Genomic DNA, 12,812 nt, shown 5'->3' with positions numbered 1-12,812 from the left:
GGAGAAACGTCCATTGATAAAAGAGGTATACAAACTACTATATATAAAATAAACTACAGGACTATATTGCATAACACAGAGAAAACAGCCACTATTTTATAATGAGTATGAATGAAATATAACCTTTAAAATCACTGTATTGTGAATCACTGTATTTGTACACCCATAGCATATAATATTGTACATCAACTATACTTCAGTTTTAAAATGTGAAAAAACAGCTGTGGGGATATTATATGCAACATAGTGACTATATATGTATTGCATCTTTGAAAGTTGCTAAGAGAATAGACCTTAAAAATTCTCATCACAAAAAAAGATTTGTAACTATATGTGGTGACATGTTAAGTAGACTTAGTGTGACGATCATTGCACAATACGTACAAACAGCAGTCAGTATGTTTCACACCTGAAACTAACAATCTTTTTTTAAAAATTTATTGGGAAATAGTTCTTCACAACATTGTACTAGTCTCTGCGGTACAGTGAAGTGAATCAGCCATGTGTACATATATCCTCTCCCTTCTGGATTTCCCTTCCATTTACGTCACCACAGAGCGTTGAGTAGAGTTACCTGCACTGTACAGCGGGCTCTCACTAATTATCTGTTCCATGCATAGCAGCGTAAACATGTCAATCCCAATTTCCCAATTCATTCCACACAATCCCCTTCCCCCCGAATATTTTTATTCTCTAAGTCAGTGTCTCTATTTCTGCTATGCAAATAAGTTCATCTGTACTATTTTTTCTAGATTCCACATATATGCATTAATATATGACATTTGTTTTACTCTGACTTACTTCACTGTGGATGACAGTCTCTAGGTCCATTCACATCTTATATGTCATTTATCTCTCAGTTTTTTAAAAGGCAGCACCTGGCCTCAGAGGCAGCTTGGGAACTTCCCACCGAGGGAGTCTGGAATCCTGCAGTGCTGGAGCTGGAGGGGTGTGGGGATACACGTCCTGTAACTCTCAGACTCTTAATAAGGATCAGAATCCCCTGGACACTTGGTCAAATGCAAGTACCTGAGCCCCACCCACAGATTCTCGGTTCTGATTCTGCAGGCCTGGGGATTTGGGCCAATCTCTTGGCCAGCAAATGAAGGAAAGATCCAAGCAATGCACACACCCTGGTGAGAGGCAGAGTCAGAGCAAGGACACAGTGAGGGAGTGGAGAGCTGTTCAGGAGGAGGGTCTAGGGAGCAGCAGGAAGTGGGGAATGCTGTGTCTCCCTCAGTCTCTTCAGGGGAAGGCGGCAGAGCACACCGCGGGGCAGAGGTCCTCCACGTCTGCAGCCCAGACCAGTAGCATCGACATCACCCTGGAAATTGTTAGGAAAGCAAATTCTTGGACTCCACCCCAAATCTACTGATGACACACTGCGGGTGAGAACTGGCAACCGGTTTCAGCAAATCCTCCAGGCCATTCTAGTGCTCCCCAGTGTTTGAGAACCCTACAACCAGAGGTAATCAGGTGACCATTTGTATATACTGCCTTTCAGAAAAGTTCAACTTGCTTCTGGATATGGCATACCTAGTGTTCCACAAACTCACTGGAAACCTCACTGCCAATACATTGTCAAGGTCACACTTAGGAGAATTTGAGAAATCACTCCACTTTCCTTTCCAGAGTAGTGGATCCATTCCAACAATTTCCAGAAATCCATTATGTACTGGAAATTGATGATACAAAGTATCAACTCCAGCTGAGTTGCCTCCTATGGGAATTGCTGGGAGGCACAGTTGCCATCATCATCACAATAACCGTCACTATCATCATTGGCAACATTTACATAATGATTAATATGTTGGACACTGTCACTAGAACTTTATATTTATCCATTTAACCTTCCCCCCCACCAAACACAAATCATAAAGTTGATACTGTATTTGTATCCTTCCTTTTTTTTTTTTTCGTATCCTTCCATTTTACACATGAGAACCTGAGGCAAAGAGAGCTTAAGCAAACTGCCAATAATCCCACTGCTCCTAAGGGTTCAGAGTTTTGAACTCAAGCAGATGGCCTCCTGAGCCTCCACTCCTGAATTCTGTGCAAGAGAGGCAGCCTAGATAATGGTTAAGAGTACTCAGTCTGGAGCCAGATCACTGGATTTAAATGCCACTCACTGGCAACTCCCTCCAATACTCTTGCCTGGAAAATCCCATAGACGGAGGAGCCTGGTAGACTACAGTCCGTGTGGTCTCAAAGAGTTGGACACGACTGAGTGACTTCACTTTCTTTCTACTTGTAGCAATCATCTACTAACTGGTCTCTGGTTTCTAGTCACCCTTTCCTGGAAATCCATCCTAAAATAATTATCTTTATATGCAAATTTACTTCTGTCACCATCCTCAATATCCCGTTTTCTCTTGCCATATGACAAAATCTAAGCATATGACGCTATTCACAAGGAAGTTTCCACTTATTCATTCTGCTTCATCTTCTGCATTCCTCCCGGTACACTAAGCCACACCACCCTTGGTTTACTCAGTTCAGTTCAGTTCAGTCCCTAGTCGTGTCCGACTCTTTACGACCCCGTGAATCGCAGCACGCCAGGCCTCCCTGTCCATCACCAACTCCCAGAGTTTACTCAAACTCAGGTCTATCGAGTCGGTGATGCCATCCAGCCATCTCATCCTCTGTCGTCCCCTTCTCCTGCCCCTAATCCCTCCCAGCATCAGGGTCTTTTCCAATGAGTCAACTCTTCGCATGAGGTGGCCAAAGTACTGGAGTTTCAGTTTCAGCATCAATCCTTCCAAAGAACACCCAGGACTGATCTCCTCTAGGATGGACTGGTTGGATCTCCTTGCAGTCCAAGGGACTCTCAAGAGTCTTCTCCAACACCACAGTTCAAAAGCATCAATTCTTTGGCACTCAGCTTTCTTCACAGTCCAACTCTCACATCCATACATGACCACTGGAAAACCATAGCCTTGACTAGACGGACCTTTGTTGACAAAGTATAATGTCTCTGCTTTTTAACATGCTATCTAGGTTGGTCATAACTTTCCTTCCAAGCAGTAAGCGTCTTTTAATTTCATGGCTACAGTCACCATCTGCAGTGATTTTGGAGCCCAAAAAAATAAAGTCTGACACTGTTTCCACTGTCTCCCCATCTATTTCCCATGAAGTGATGGGACCAGATGCCATGATCTTAATTTTCTGAATGTTGAGCTTTAAGCCAACTTTTTCACTCTCCTCTTTCACTTTCATCAAGAGGCTTTTTAGTTCCTTTTCACTTTCTACCATAAGGGTGGTGTCATCTGCATCTCCTTGATTAAGCCAGCTTATGCTTCCTTGACTGGAATTTCCTACCATCCAGCCCTACTCTTGGGAAATTCCTACTTACTTTAAGTTTTGGCTAAACCACTGTTTCTTTAGGAAGTCTCCCCTGGGTTTGCCCCTATTCTAGCTTAAGACGTCCTTTTGGTTTTTGCTTCCATTGGTCAAATGGCCATTATAGCAGTTAGTACATTGTGTTGGCATTGTGGGCCTGTTTCTCCAGTAGCCTATGAACTTTTGAGAGCTGAAACTATCATCTTTTTGCCATTTTCCCAGTATACATCATAGATGCAAATGAATAGTTAAATGAATGAGTAGAGTGCCTAGGGGACAGGTGAGTCCTTTACTTTAGGGAAGGCAAGAGACAAAGTTCAAGAATAACCAGAGAGGGAACTGAAGTAACAATGAAGTCATCATAGCTGGTATGAGATAATGTCTAGGAATCCAGTGTATAAACGATGCAGCAATCCCGAAGCCCAGGGCTGAACTGAATATGCATCATTTCCTGGCTTGACATTATTGAGATATCTTTTACTGGGCATCCAGTTCTAGGAATCATTTAGTGGAAAATGCCTCTACCTATCCAAAGATTTCTTGGTACTCTGCACAATACAAAGTTTTTCAAAGTCCCAATAGGATTCCCTCCTCAATGAAAAGTTCTCTTGAAAGGGGTTTTCTGGATGGAGAGTTTGTTTACATGCATGCTTGAGAGGACCCACTTTGAGGATGAATGCTCACGAAGGTCACACGGAGGAAAAATTAGAAGCAATAACTGGAGTGAAAAAAAAGATCATAAGCTTATTTGCAGATATGAAAAGTCCAGACTTAATATTTAAACCAATAAACATCTGAGTCTTAACAAACTAAAAGAAGACTTTCCCTTAAACCTAAATTTTCCTTTTGTTAAGAATAAAATGAAACTACCAATGATATATCTAAAGTTTCATTACAGTGGCTTGCTTAGTTTAATGATACATCTGATAGTGCTTGCTTGGTGATTACTTGAGTTCAGTCTATTTGTCACTGAATTTTGTATACTAATATGCCACTAATACTACACATTCTGAAATAAGTTGTCATAATATATATGACATCAGCCACCAGGGAAGCCCATGTGCATGTATATACCCACACACATCAAGAAAGAGCAAAATGACACTTATAATGAAAAAACAAACCCCAAGGGCATATTCAGGCTTCCCTGGTGGCTCAGATAGTAAAGAATCTGCCTACAATGTAGGAGACCTGGGTTCAATCCTGGGCTGGGAAGATACCCTGGAGAAGGGAATGGCAACCCACCTCAGTATGCTTGCCTGGAGAATCCGACGGACAGAGGAGGCTGGTGGGCTACAATCCACAGGGTCGCAAAGAATCAGACATGACATTGTGACTAACACTTTAAAGGCATATTCCTTTAATAAAAATTTCCATATTAAATAGTGTCCCCAGTCTTTGAAAAGAACTTTTTGAAAAGTAGCAGTCAGCTCAAAACTGTTTCTGGAGTGAAATTCTCCAGATTTTAGCTTCCAATTACTGTTTAAAGTTTGCCAGACGATCATGGAGAAAAACATTCCCAAGGGAATGATCTAGGACCTTTGTAAACAGTGCTGGAAACTTTAATGCAGGCTAATTATTAAAATGGAGCAAACGATAATTCTAGATGTGGAGTGAAACCCCATATCCTTACATCTCTGAAAGCACAGTGACATCAAGAAACATGTTGATTTCCTGCTCTCTGGCATCCTTTTCAGGATCCTTTCCAAATACTGAATGTGGAAGACTCTGGAAGAAGTAAAGAGACATAAAGAGATGTCTTGAAGGAAGTATAATTTGGAAGAGAGAAGAGCACAATAGGAAAAGTATACATGGGGGAAAGACACACAGAGCAATTAATGTACTCAGAGACTTCGTGTGCGCTGTTGCCTCTCCCTGGAACGCATTTCCCCTTAGAGGTGTGAATAGCTCATCCCTCACTTTTTCAGGTCTTTACTCAAAGCCCACCTTCAGTAGGGCCTCTCCTGGCTACCTTATATAAACTTTCAATCCTTGCCTTGCCCTAATGTTTCATGTTACTCTTTCCCACTTTAGATTTTCTCTTCTGTACTTATCATTATCTAATCTACATTATATTTTAATTATTAATCTTCTTCATTGTCTCTTCCACCGGAATGTAAATTCCACAAGGCAGGGAGTTTTGTCTGTTTGGTTTGTTACTGGATTCCCAGCAGCTAGAATACTGCCTGGCACTGAGAAGTTACTCAGTAAACATTTGTTGAATAAATAAATAAGTTGTTTGGAGGGGGCTTAAGTTATTTATGATCAGGTTATTATTAAAATATCAAATTGACAGAAATAGAGCTTTGACATGAGGGAGTCAGGTTCATGAATTTGGGCAGACAGTTTGGAGACAAATAGGGAGAACTTGGAATGTCTGCCAAGAACTCACAAATACAAGACTCCTGGGAGAATCTCAGGAGTCATTTGGTCCACTTCTCTCATTTCTAGGCAGCCCCACGCCTAAGTCATCCTGAACAAAACAAACTATTCAGCTCTCTATTTACACAAGTTTCATTGCGTATTTCTCAGAGGCTGAGGAAAACATCACAGAGGTCAAATTTACAGCCGGGTGGCTCCATTTTCAGCCTCAGAGGAGGAAATTTACACCTTTGCAGAGCTGACCTTCTGGATTCCTTCTCAATGTTTTAGATGATTGGGCCTAGATATAACTTTCATTCCCTCTAAAGGAAAATCTGGAAAGGAAGTGGTGGTCTAGTCAAATACAATTTTTCTTTCTGTTCCAAATTCAGAGAAGCAGCTCCCTGAAACTTACAAGGGGTCTCTGGTTCATTGGCACTCACCACTGCGGTTGTGCTTCTCGGAAGAGAACATTCTAAGCAGTTGAAGCCATGGGTGACAAGCGTTCATTATCTGTTTGAGCATCATGTGCTGTGCTGTGCTTAGTCACTTAGTCGTGCCTGACTCAGCGACCCCATGGACCCCAAGCTACCAAGCTCCTTTGTCCATGGGGATTTTCCAGGCAAGAATACTGGAGTGGGTTGCCATGCCCTCCTCCAGGGGATCTTCCCAACCTGGGGACTGAACCCAGGTCTCCCACATTGCAGGCGGATTCTTTACTGTCTGAGCCATCAAGGAAGTCCATAGTTAGTTCCTAAAGTCCAACTGCATTCATTTCCAACACCTCTCACCTGTCTTCATGGAAGGAAGAGGTGTAAGAGACATAGGACATGATAGACATAGAATGATCTATGTGGAGCGGAACTGGACTTCTAACTTGCTGCCACTCCACCCTGAAAGCCATTTGTGTACAGGGCATTTATGGGTGCAGGCGTCCACTGGCAAAATAAGTCCCAACCTGCTCCCCAATAGGGAGCATGCAATCTAAGAAAAGGAAGATAGAACAAAAGGAAACAACATGAGAAAGAAGGGATAGAGCAGAAACTGGGAGATGCAACCTCACAAAACAGGCATTCAATAGCTACTTGATGAGTTGAATTATTTGCTAAAAGTTTCATTTGATTTTAAGGAACATTTACTCCCATTTAGCTGGTTTAAGTGAGTCTTAACATAACTGAAAATAAGCTATTGCACCAACAAGGAAAAACAAACTCCTGGCTGCGTGCTGCAATGGATGAAATGAAAAACAGCATTCCTAATTAACATTTAAAATTCCTGAGTGAAATATTCAACAGACTGTAATAAAAACCGTTAAAAGTATTCAAATATTTACAAGCAAATTACCTCTTTTCTTGACCTCTTCTTTTAAATCAGGAGATAATAACTTTTTGTTTTTAAAGTTATTTTTTTTCTTGCATTTTTCACTCTATACCCAATACTTGCTTTTCTGATATAGACATTACAGTGGTGGTTTAGTCACTAAGTCGTGTTCTACCCTTGTGGCCCCATGGACTGTAGCCCACCAGGCTCCTCTGTCCATGGGATTATCCAAGCAAGAATACTAGAGTAGGTTGCCATGCCCTCTTCCAGGGGATCTTCCCAACTCAGGGATCCAACCTGGGTCTCCTGCATTGCAGGCAGATCCTTTACCGACTGAGCTATGAGGGAAGCCCATTATACAGCTCATTAATTTTAGACCAAGAAATGCATAAATAATATTCACTAATTTGGAAAAAAAAAGCTGAAACCATCAATGGAGATAAAATGGGCAGTATAACACACTGATGATGTGTCTGTTTTATTTGGAGCCTAGCAATGGTCATATGTTTTAGATTGTCTGGTGTTTTGTGGGTGAGGATACTAATCATCAACTATACACTTATTTTTATCGTTCAAATTAGACTTTTAACAATGTGGCTTTATATATGTACACACACACACATATATATATCTTACAATGCATTTCCCTATTTTTGAAGAACGACTGTATCTCTTTGGCACTTGAAATACTGATTTGAAACAAATACTTACTCACATTTTACTTTCCTCCTTAGATGTGTTTTCATTAATCAGTTTGCCATTATTCTTTGTCTGCACAGTCAAAAGATACAAATTCTGCTGACATCTCAATGCTCTTAAAAATTGTCCTAACGCCCTTAGGACCCATATTTTCAAACTTGATTGTGTTACCTTTCTAGAAAGGGCAGGAAGAAAATGAACATTCACTAAACAGTTTCTCTGTGCTGTCTTTTTGTTTGTTGGGTGTTTTATATGTCAATTCATTTCAATGTAAGTAATAGTATCCTTATTTTACCTCTCAGGAAACTGAGACGGTTACTGACCCAGAGTCACACTGCTAGAAATAGCAGAGCCAGGACTGAATCCAGGTCTGTTGAATTGCAAGGCATGGGTTCCTGTCCACATCGTAGGGAGACGGAATTTTGCAACAGCTGGAATGAGCCTCAAAGATCAATTAATCCAACAGGGCAAACCCTCCCTCCCTCTCCATCTGCTTACAACTCTGCCAAATACACACATTTCACAGACAAGAACACTGAAAATCAGATAATTTAATGCTTTGCCAAGTCACAAATTATGCAAATAGTGAATGAACTCATACAAAGTGATTTTTAACAGTTTTAAAGATGCAAAATTGTTGACTCTTACATATTCATCAACCCCATCTCTTAGAAGTTAACTTTATTGAGGTATAATTCATATTCAGGAGACTTCATCCATTTAAGATATACAAATCAATGAACTCTGACAGAGGTATACACTCTTAAAACCACTCTGACAATCAAGATACAGAACATTCCCACCTGTCCCCAAAGCTCCTCATGCTTCTTTGTAGGCTATTCTTTCCTGGACCCACAGCCCAAGGCAAAAACTGATCCACTTTGGTTGATTAGTTTCACTATTGATTAGTTTCCATTTCCCAGAATTTTATGTAATTGAATTCATACAGTATGTACCCCCTTTGTGTTTGGATTATTTCCCTTAGCATAATTACTCTTGATTCATCTGTGGTTTTATGTATATTTCATGTACTTTGTTCCTTTATGTGTTGAATAATACTCCACTGCATGGAGGTGCTGTTTTCTGTGTTACCCATTAATAGATATTTAGGATGTTTCCAGTTCTTATAGCTATTGTGAATAAAGTTGTTGTGAACACATGTGTGCAAACCTTTATGCTATCATCCGTTTTTATTTTTCTTGGATAGCCACAGTGGGATGCCTAGAAAATATATGTGCATGGTTAAGTTTTAATAAACTGAAAGGCTTCCAAAGTGGTTAGACTATTTCACATTCCCACCAGCAATGTTGTGTCCCAGGGTCTTCACACCCTTGCAAACATTTAGTCAAAACATCCAGTCTTCTTCATTTTACCCCTTCTGGTAGATGTATACTGTCTTTGATGATTCTTGATTCATCTGTGTTGTTATGTGCATTTCATGTGTATACTGATGACCAATGATGCTAAATATCCTTTCATGTCCTTCTTAGACATTATAATATCTTCTTTTATGAAGTACTCAATTCTTTTACATATATTTATAGAGTTGCTTGCTTATTGTAGAGTTTACATTCTCTGTATATTCTGTACACAAATTTGTGTAAGCTATATGTTGTGGTGGCTTTAAATCTAGTCTGAAAATTCTTGGTGACTCTTTCCATCAAGAAGTGGAGCTTATTTTAACTTCCTGTGAGTGTTGGCTGCATGTAGGGACTTACTCTTAGTAAACAGAATATGATAGAGTTATGAGATATCACTTTGGAAATCAGGTCATAAAAAGACTGCAGCTGCTGTTTCACTTTGCTCTTCTCCCTTCTCTCTTTTGTGCTACTCACTCTAGGAAAAACAAGCAACCATGTCATGAGGAAAGACAGGCAGCCTATGGAAGTGCTCACATGATTAGAAACCAAGAAGGCTTGGTTGATCTCCTGCCAACAGCCACTTAAGTAGGTTTAGAAGTGAAGACAGTCAAACCTTGAGATGACTGTAATCCCAGCCAACAGCTTAACTGCACCCTCCCAGATTGTTGGCCACAGGAAACTGATAATAAATATTTGTCCTTTAAAGTTGTTAAGTTTGAGGGTAATTTGTTATGCAGCAAGAGATAACTAACATATATGCACTGCAAAAATTTTCACACATTCTATAGCTTGCCTTTACATTTTCCCAAGGTTGTCTTTCGAAGAACAAAAGCTTTTAATTTTGATAGTCTGATTTATTACTTTTTTCCTTAATAGTTCATGAGTTTTGTGTCGAAGAACTCTGCCTATCTCAAGGATATAAAGATTTTTTCCCTATATTTCCTTCTAGAATTTAGGATGTAATCCATTTTGTGTATGGTATGAGGTAAGAATGAGTTTATTTTTTTCTTACAAGTCTACAATTTCTCCATCACTATTTACTGAAAGAATTTCTTTTTCCTGTTGAATTGCTTTCTCTGTTAAAAAAGCAACTGTTCATAAATACATGTATGTATTTCTAAACTTTTCTGTTTCACTGACCTATAGGTCTACCTTTTCATTAATATCACACTGTCTTGATTAAGTCCTTATTAAGCTTTATTAAGTCTTAAAATTCTTTTTTAAAATTGCTTTGGTCATTCTAGGTTATTTGCATTTCATATACATTTTAGAATCAGCTTCTTGATTTCTACCTACGCAGGCTGCTGAGATTTTGATTGACAATACACTGAATCTATAGATCAATTTAGGGAAAATTGAACTTTAAAAAATACCAAGCCCTGCATATTTTGTACAATGTCAGTGAATTTGAGGGTATATTATTAATATAAAAATCAAAATTAAAGGACATTTATTGTTTTATAATTACTTCCCTTTTTCTGAATTTAGCTTTGCAAAACTTAAATTCAAGTCTGAACTTCATGATTTGGATATGCCTCAGTTTCCTCATCTATAAAGCAGAAAAGAATATTTATCTTTAAAGCTTGCAACTGGAGGTATACAGAGATAGAGTAGGAGAGTGAAATTCAGGAAGTGTAATCCTATTTGACTCTAAGAATTTAGGAGTGATAAATGTTTTCTTAGTATGATTTTGGAAAAGAATTCTTAGAGAATGTGTTTTAACTAGAAAATTGGTTTGTTTTGTTTTGATTTCATTTTCTGGTGACCTACAAATGAGTTACACAAGCAGCTGATAACTTGTGCAAATTTGATAAAGTTTTGTTTTGTTCATCCAAAGAACATTTACTATGTCCCAGGCCTGAACTGAATTAGGCACTGCGTGCAGAGTGTGTATGTGCGTGCATGTGTTTGTGTGTCCTTGTTGTGCATCCAGAGTTAGTCACTCATTCGTGTTCAATTCTTTGACCTATGGACTGTAGCCTTCCAGGCTCCTCTGTCCATGGAATTCTCCAGGCAAGAAAACTGGAGTGGGTTTCCATTTCTTACTCCAAGGGATCTTCCCCCAGGGATCGAACCTGGGTCTCCTGCATTGCAGGCAGATTCTTTACCATCTGAGCCACCAGGGAAGCCCTTGGTGTGCATAAGTATATCTATAATTATGTATGTGTTTATCTGTGTCTGTTTGTAAGTTCAGATAAAAGTTACCATCATTGCTTTGTCCTTCTTCCTGAATCTTTGAGCTAAGATAGAAATTGTGCATCATGGATTATTTCAACCAGTTCTCAGTTTATTTTGTCCCTGATATTGTTGTTCCAGTAACCATATACAAATGTGAAAGTCGGACCAGAAAGAAGACTGAGCGCCGAAAAACTGATGTTTTTGAATTGTGATGTTGGAGAAGGAAGACTCTTGAGAGTCCCTTGGAATGCAAGGAGAGCACACCAGTCAATTCTAAAGGAAATCAACCCTTAATACTCATTGGAAGGACTGATGCTGAAACTGAAGCTCCAATACTTTTGGCCACTTGATGCGAAGAGCTGACTCACTGGAAAGACGTGATGCTGGGAAAGATTGAAGGCAAAAGGAGAAGGGGGCGACAGAGGATGAGATAGTTAGATTGCATCACTGATTCAATGGACATGAATTTGAGCAAATTCTAGGAGATATGGAGGACAGAGGAGCCTGGCGCGCTGCAGTCCACAGGGTCGGTCGCAGAGTTGGACATGGCTTAGCAACTGAAAAACAACTAAAACAAATTGTTACAAAAATGCAAGTTCTCTGTCCTTTGCTCTGAAGTATGAAGAAGGAGAAGATGGAAACTAAGGTAAGAGGTAATGATAGAGTAGTAAGCCTGCCCTACAACAGAGCTGAGGCTACAGGCATTTCACATTACAGAAGAAATACAGCAGCCAACAAGTGGTTACTACATGCTTAGTGGCTGCCTGGACTTGAATATACTAGAGGCTCCTTATGTCAATACGGTCACAACTTGAACTTCACTGTTAACCTGTAGTAATTTAAGAAGGCTTAAAAGACTCAGGCAGAGCTGTTAGAAGGATTCTGCAATAGTGTAGGTGAAAGATAACTTAAGTCAAGAGCAGTGGTGGCGGCAGCATGGTAAGAAGAGGCTGGATGTGGGGAATATTGTGGTTGCTGATGGACTGATACTGGATTTGAGACAAAAAATGATGCCCACGTCATTGCAACTGCAGAATACTGCTTTGTTCACTGAGACTTGGGAACAGCAAGATAGGTGGGGAAACATGATTGTCTTAATCATGTTGAATTTAAGGTGTTTTGTGATACCAAGTGGATATATAAGGTTATACATGCCCTGGCATTCAAAGGAGAGACCTGAGCTAGAAATTAAAAATTTCCAAGTCACAGTTCTATAGATGGGAATTCAAGCTTGGTCATAGAGCTCATCTAAGGACAACGCTTAGAGCAAGACAAGAACAAACAGGGTCTAGGACTGCGCCTTTGGGAATTCTAACATTTAATTGAACTTCAAAGGAAATCAAGGAAGAAGAAGGAGAAAGTTAGTTGACTTTCTCTAAAACCAGTAGAGAGTAGAAGTCAGAAGAAAACTGTTTCAAGACGGCAGGTGTAGGGGGTGATCAACAGTGTTAAATGATGCTGAAAAGCTGAGTAACACAAGAACTGGACTGGCAAACTATTTTATAACAGGATATAGCTTCCAACTAAGTAGACTCTTTATTTGTGAAAGAGAGA

The sequence above is a fragment of the Cervus canadensis genome, chromosome 25 (genome assembly GCF_019320065.1).
Source record: "Cervus canadensis isolate Bull #8, Minnesota chromosome 25, ASM1932006v1, whole genome shotgun sequence".
Classification (NCBI taxonomy): domain Eukaryota; kingdom Metazoa; phylum Chordata; class Mammalia; order Artiodactyla; family Cervidae; genus Cervus; species Cervus canadensis.
This window is presented reverse-complemented; position numbering follows the sequence as displayed.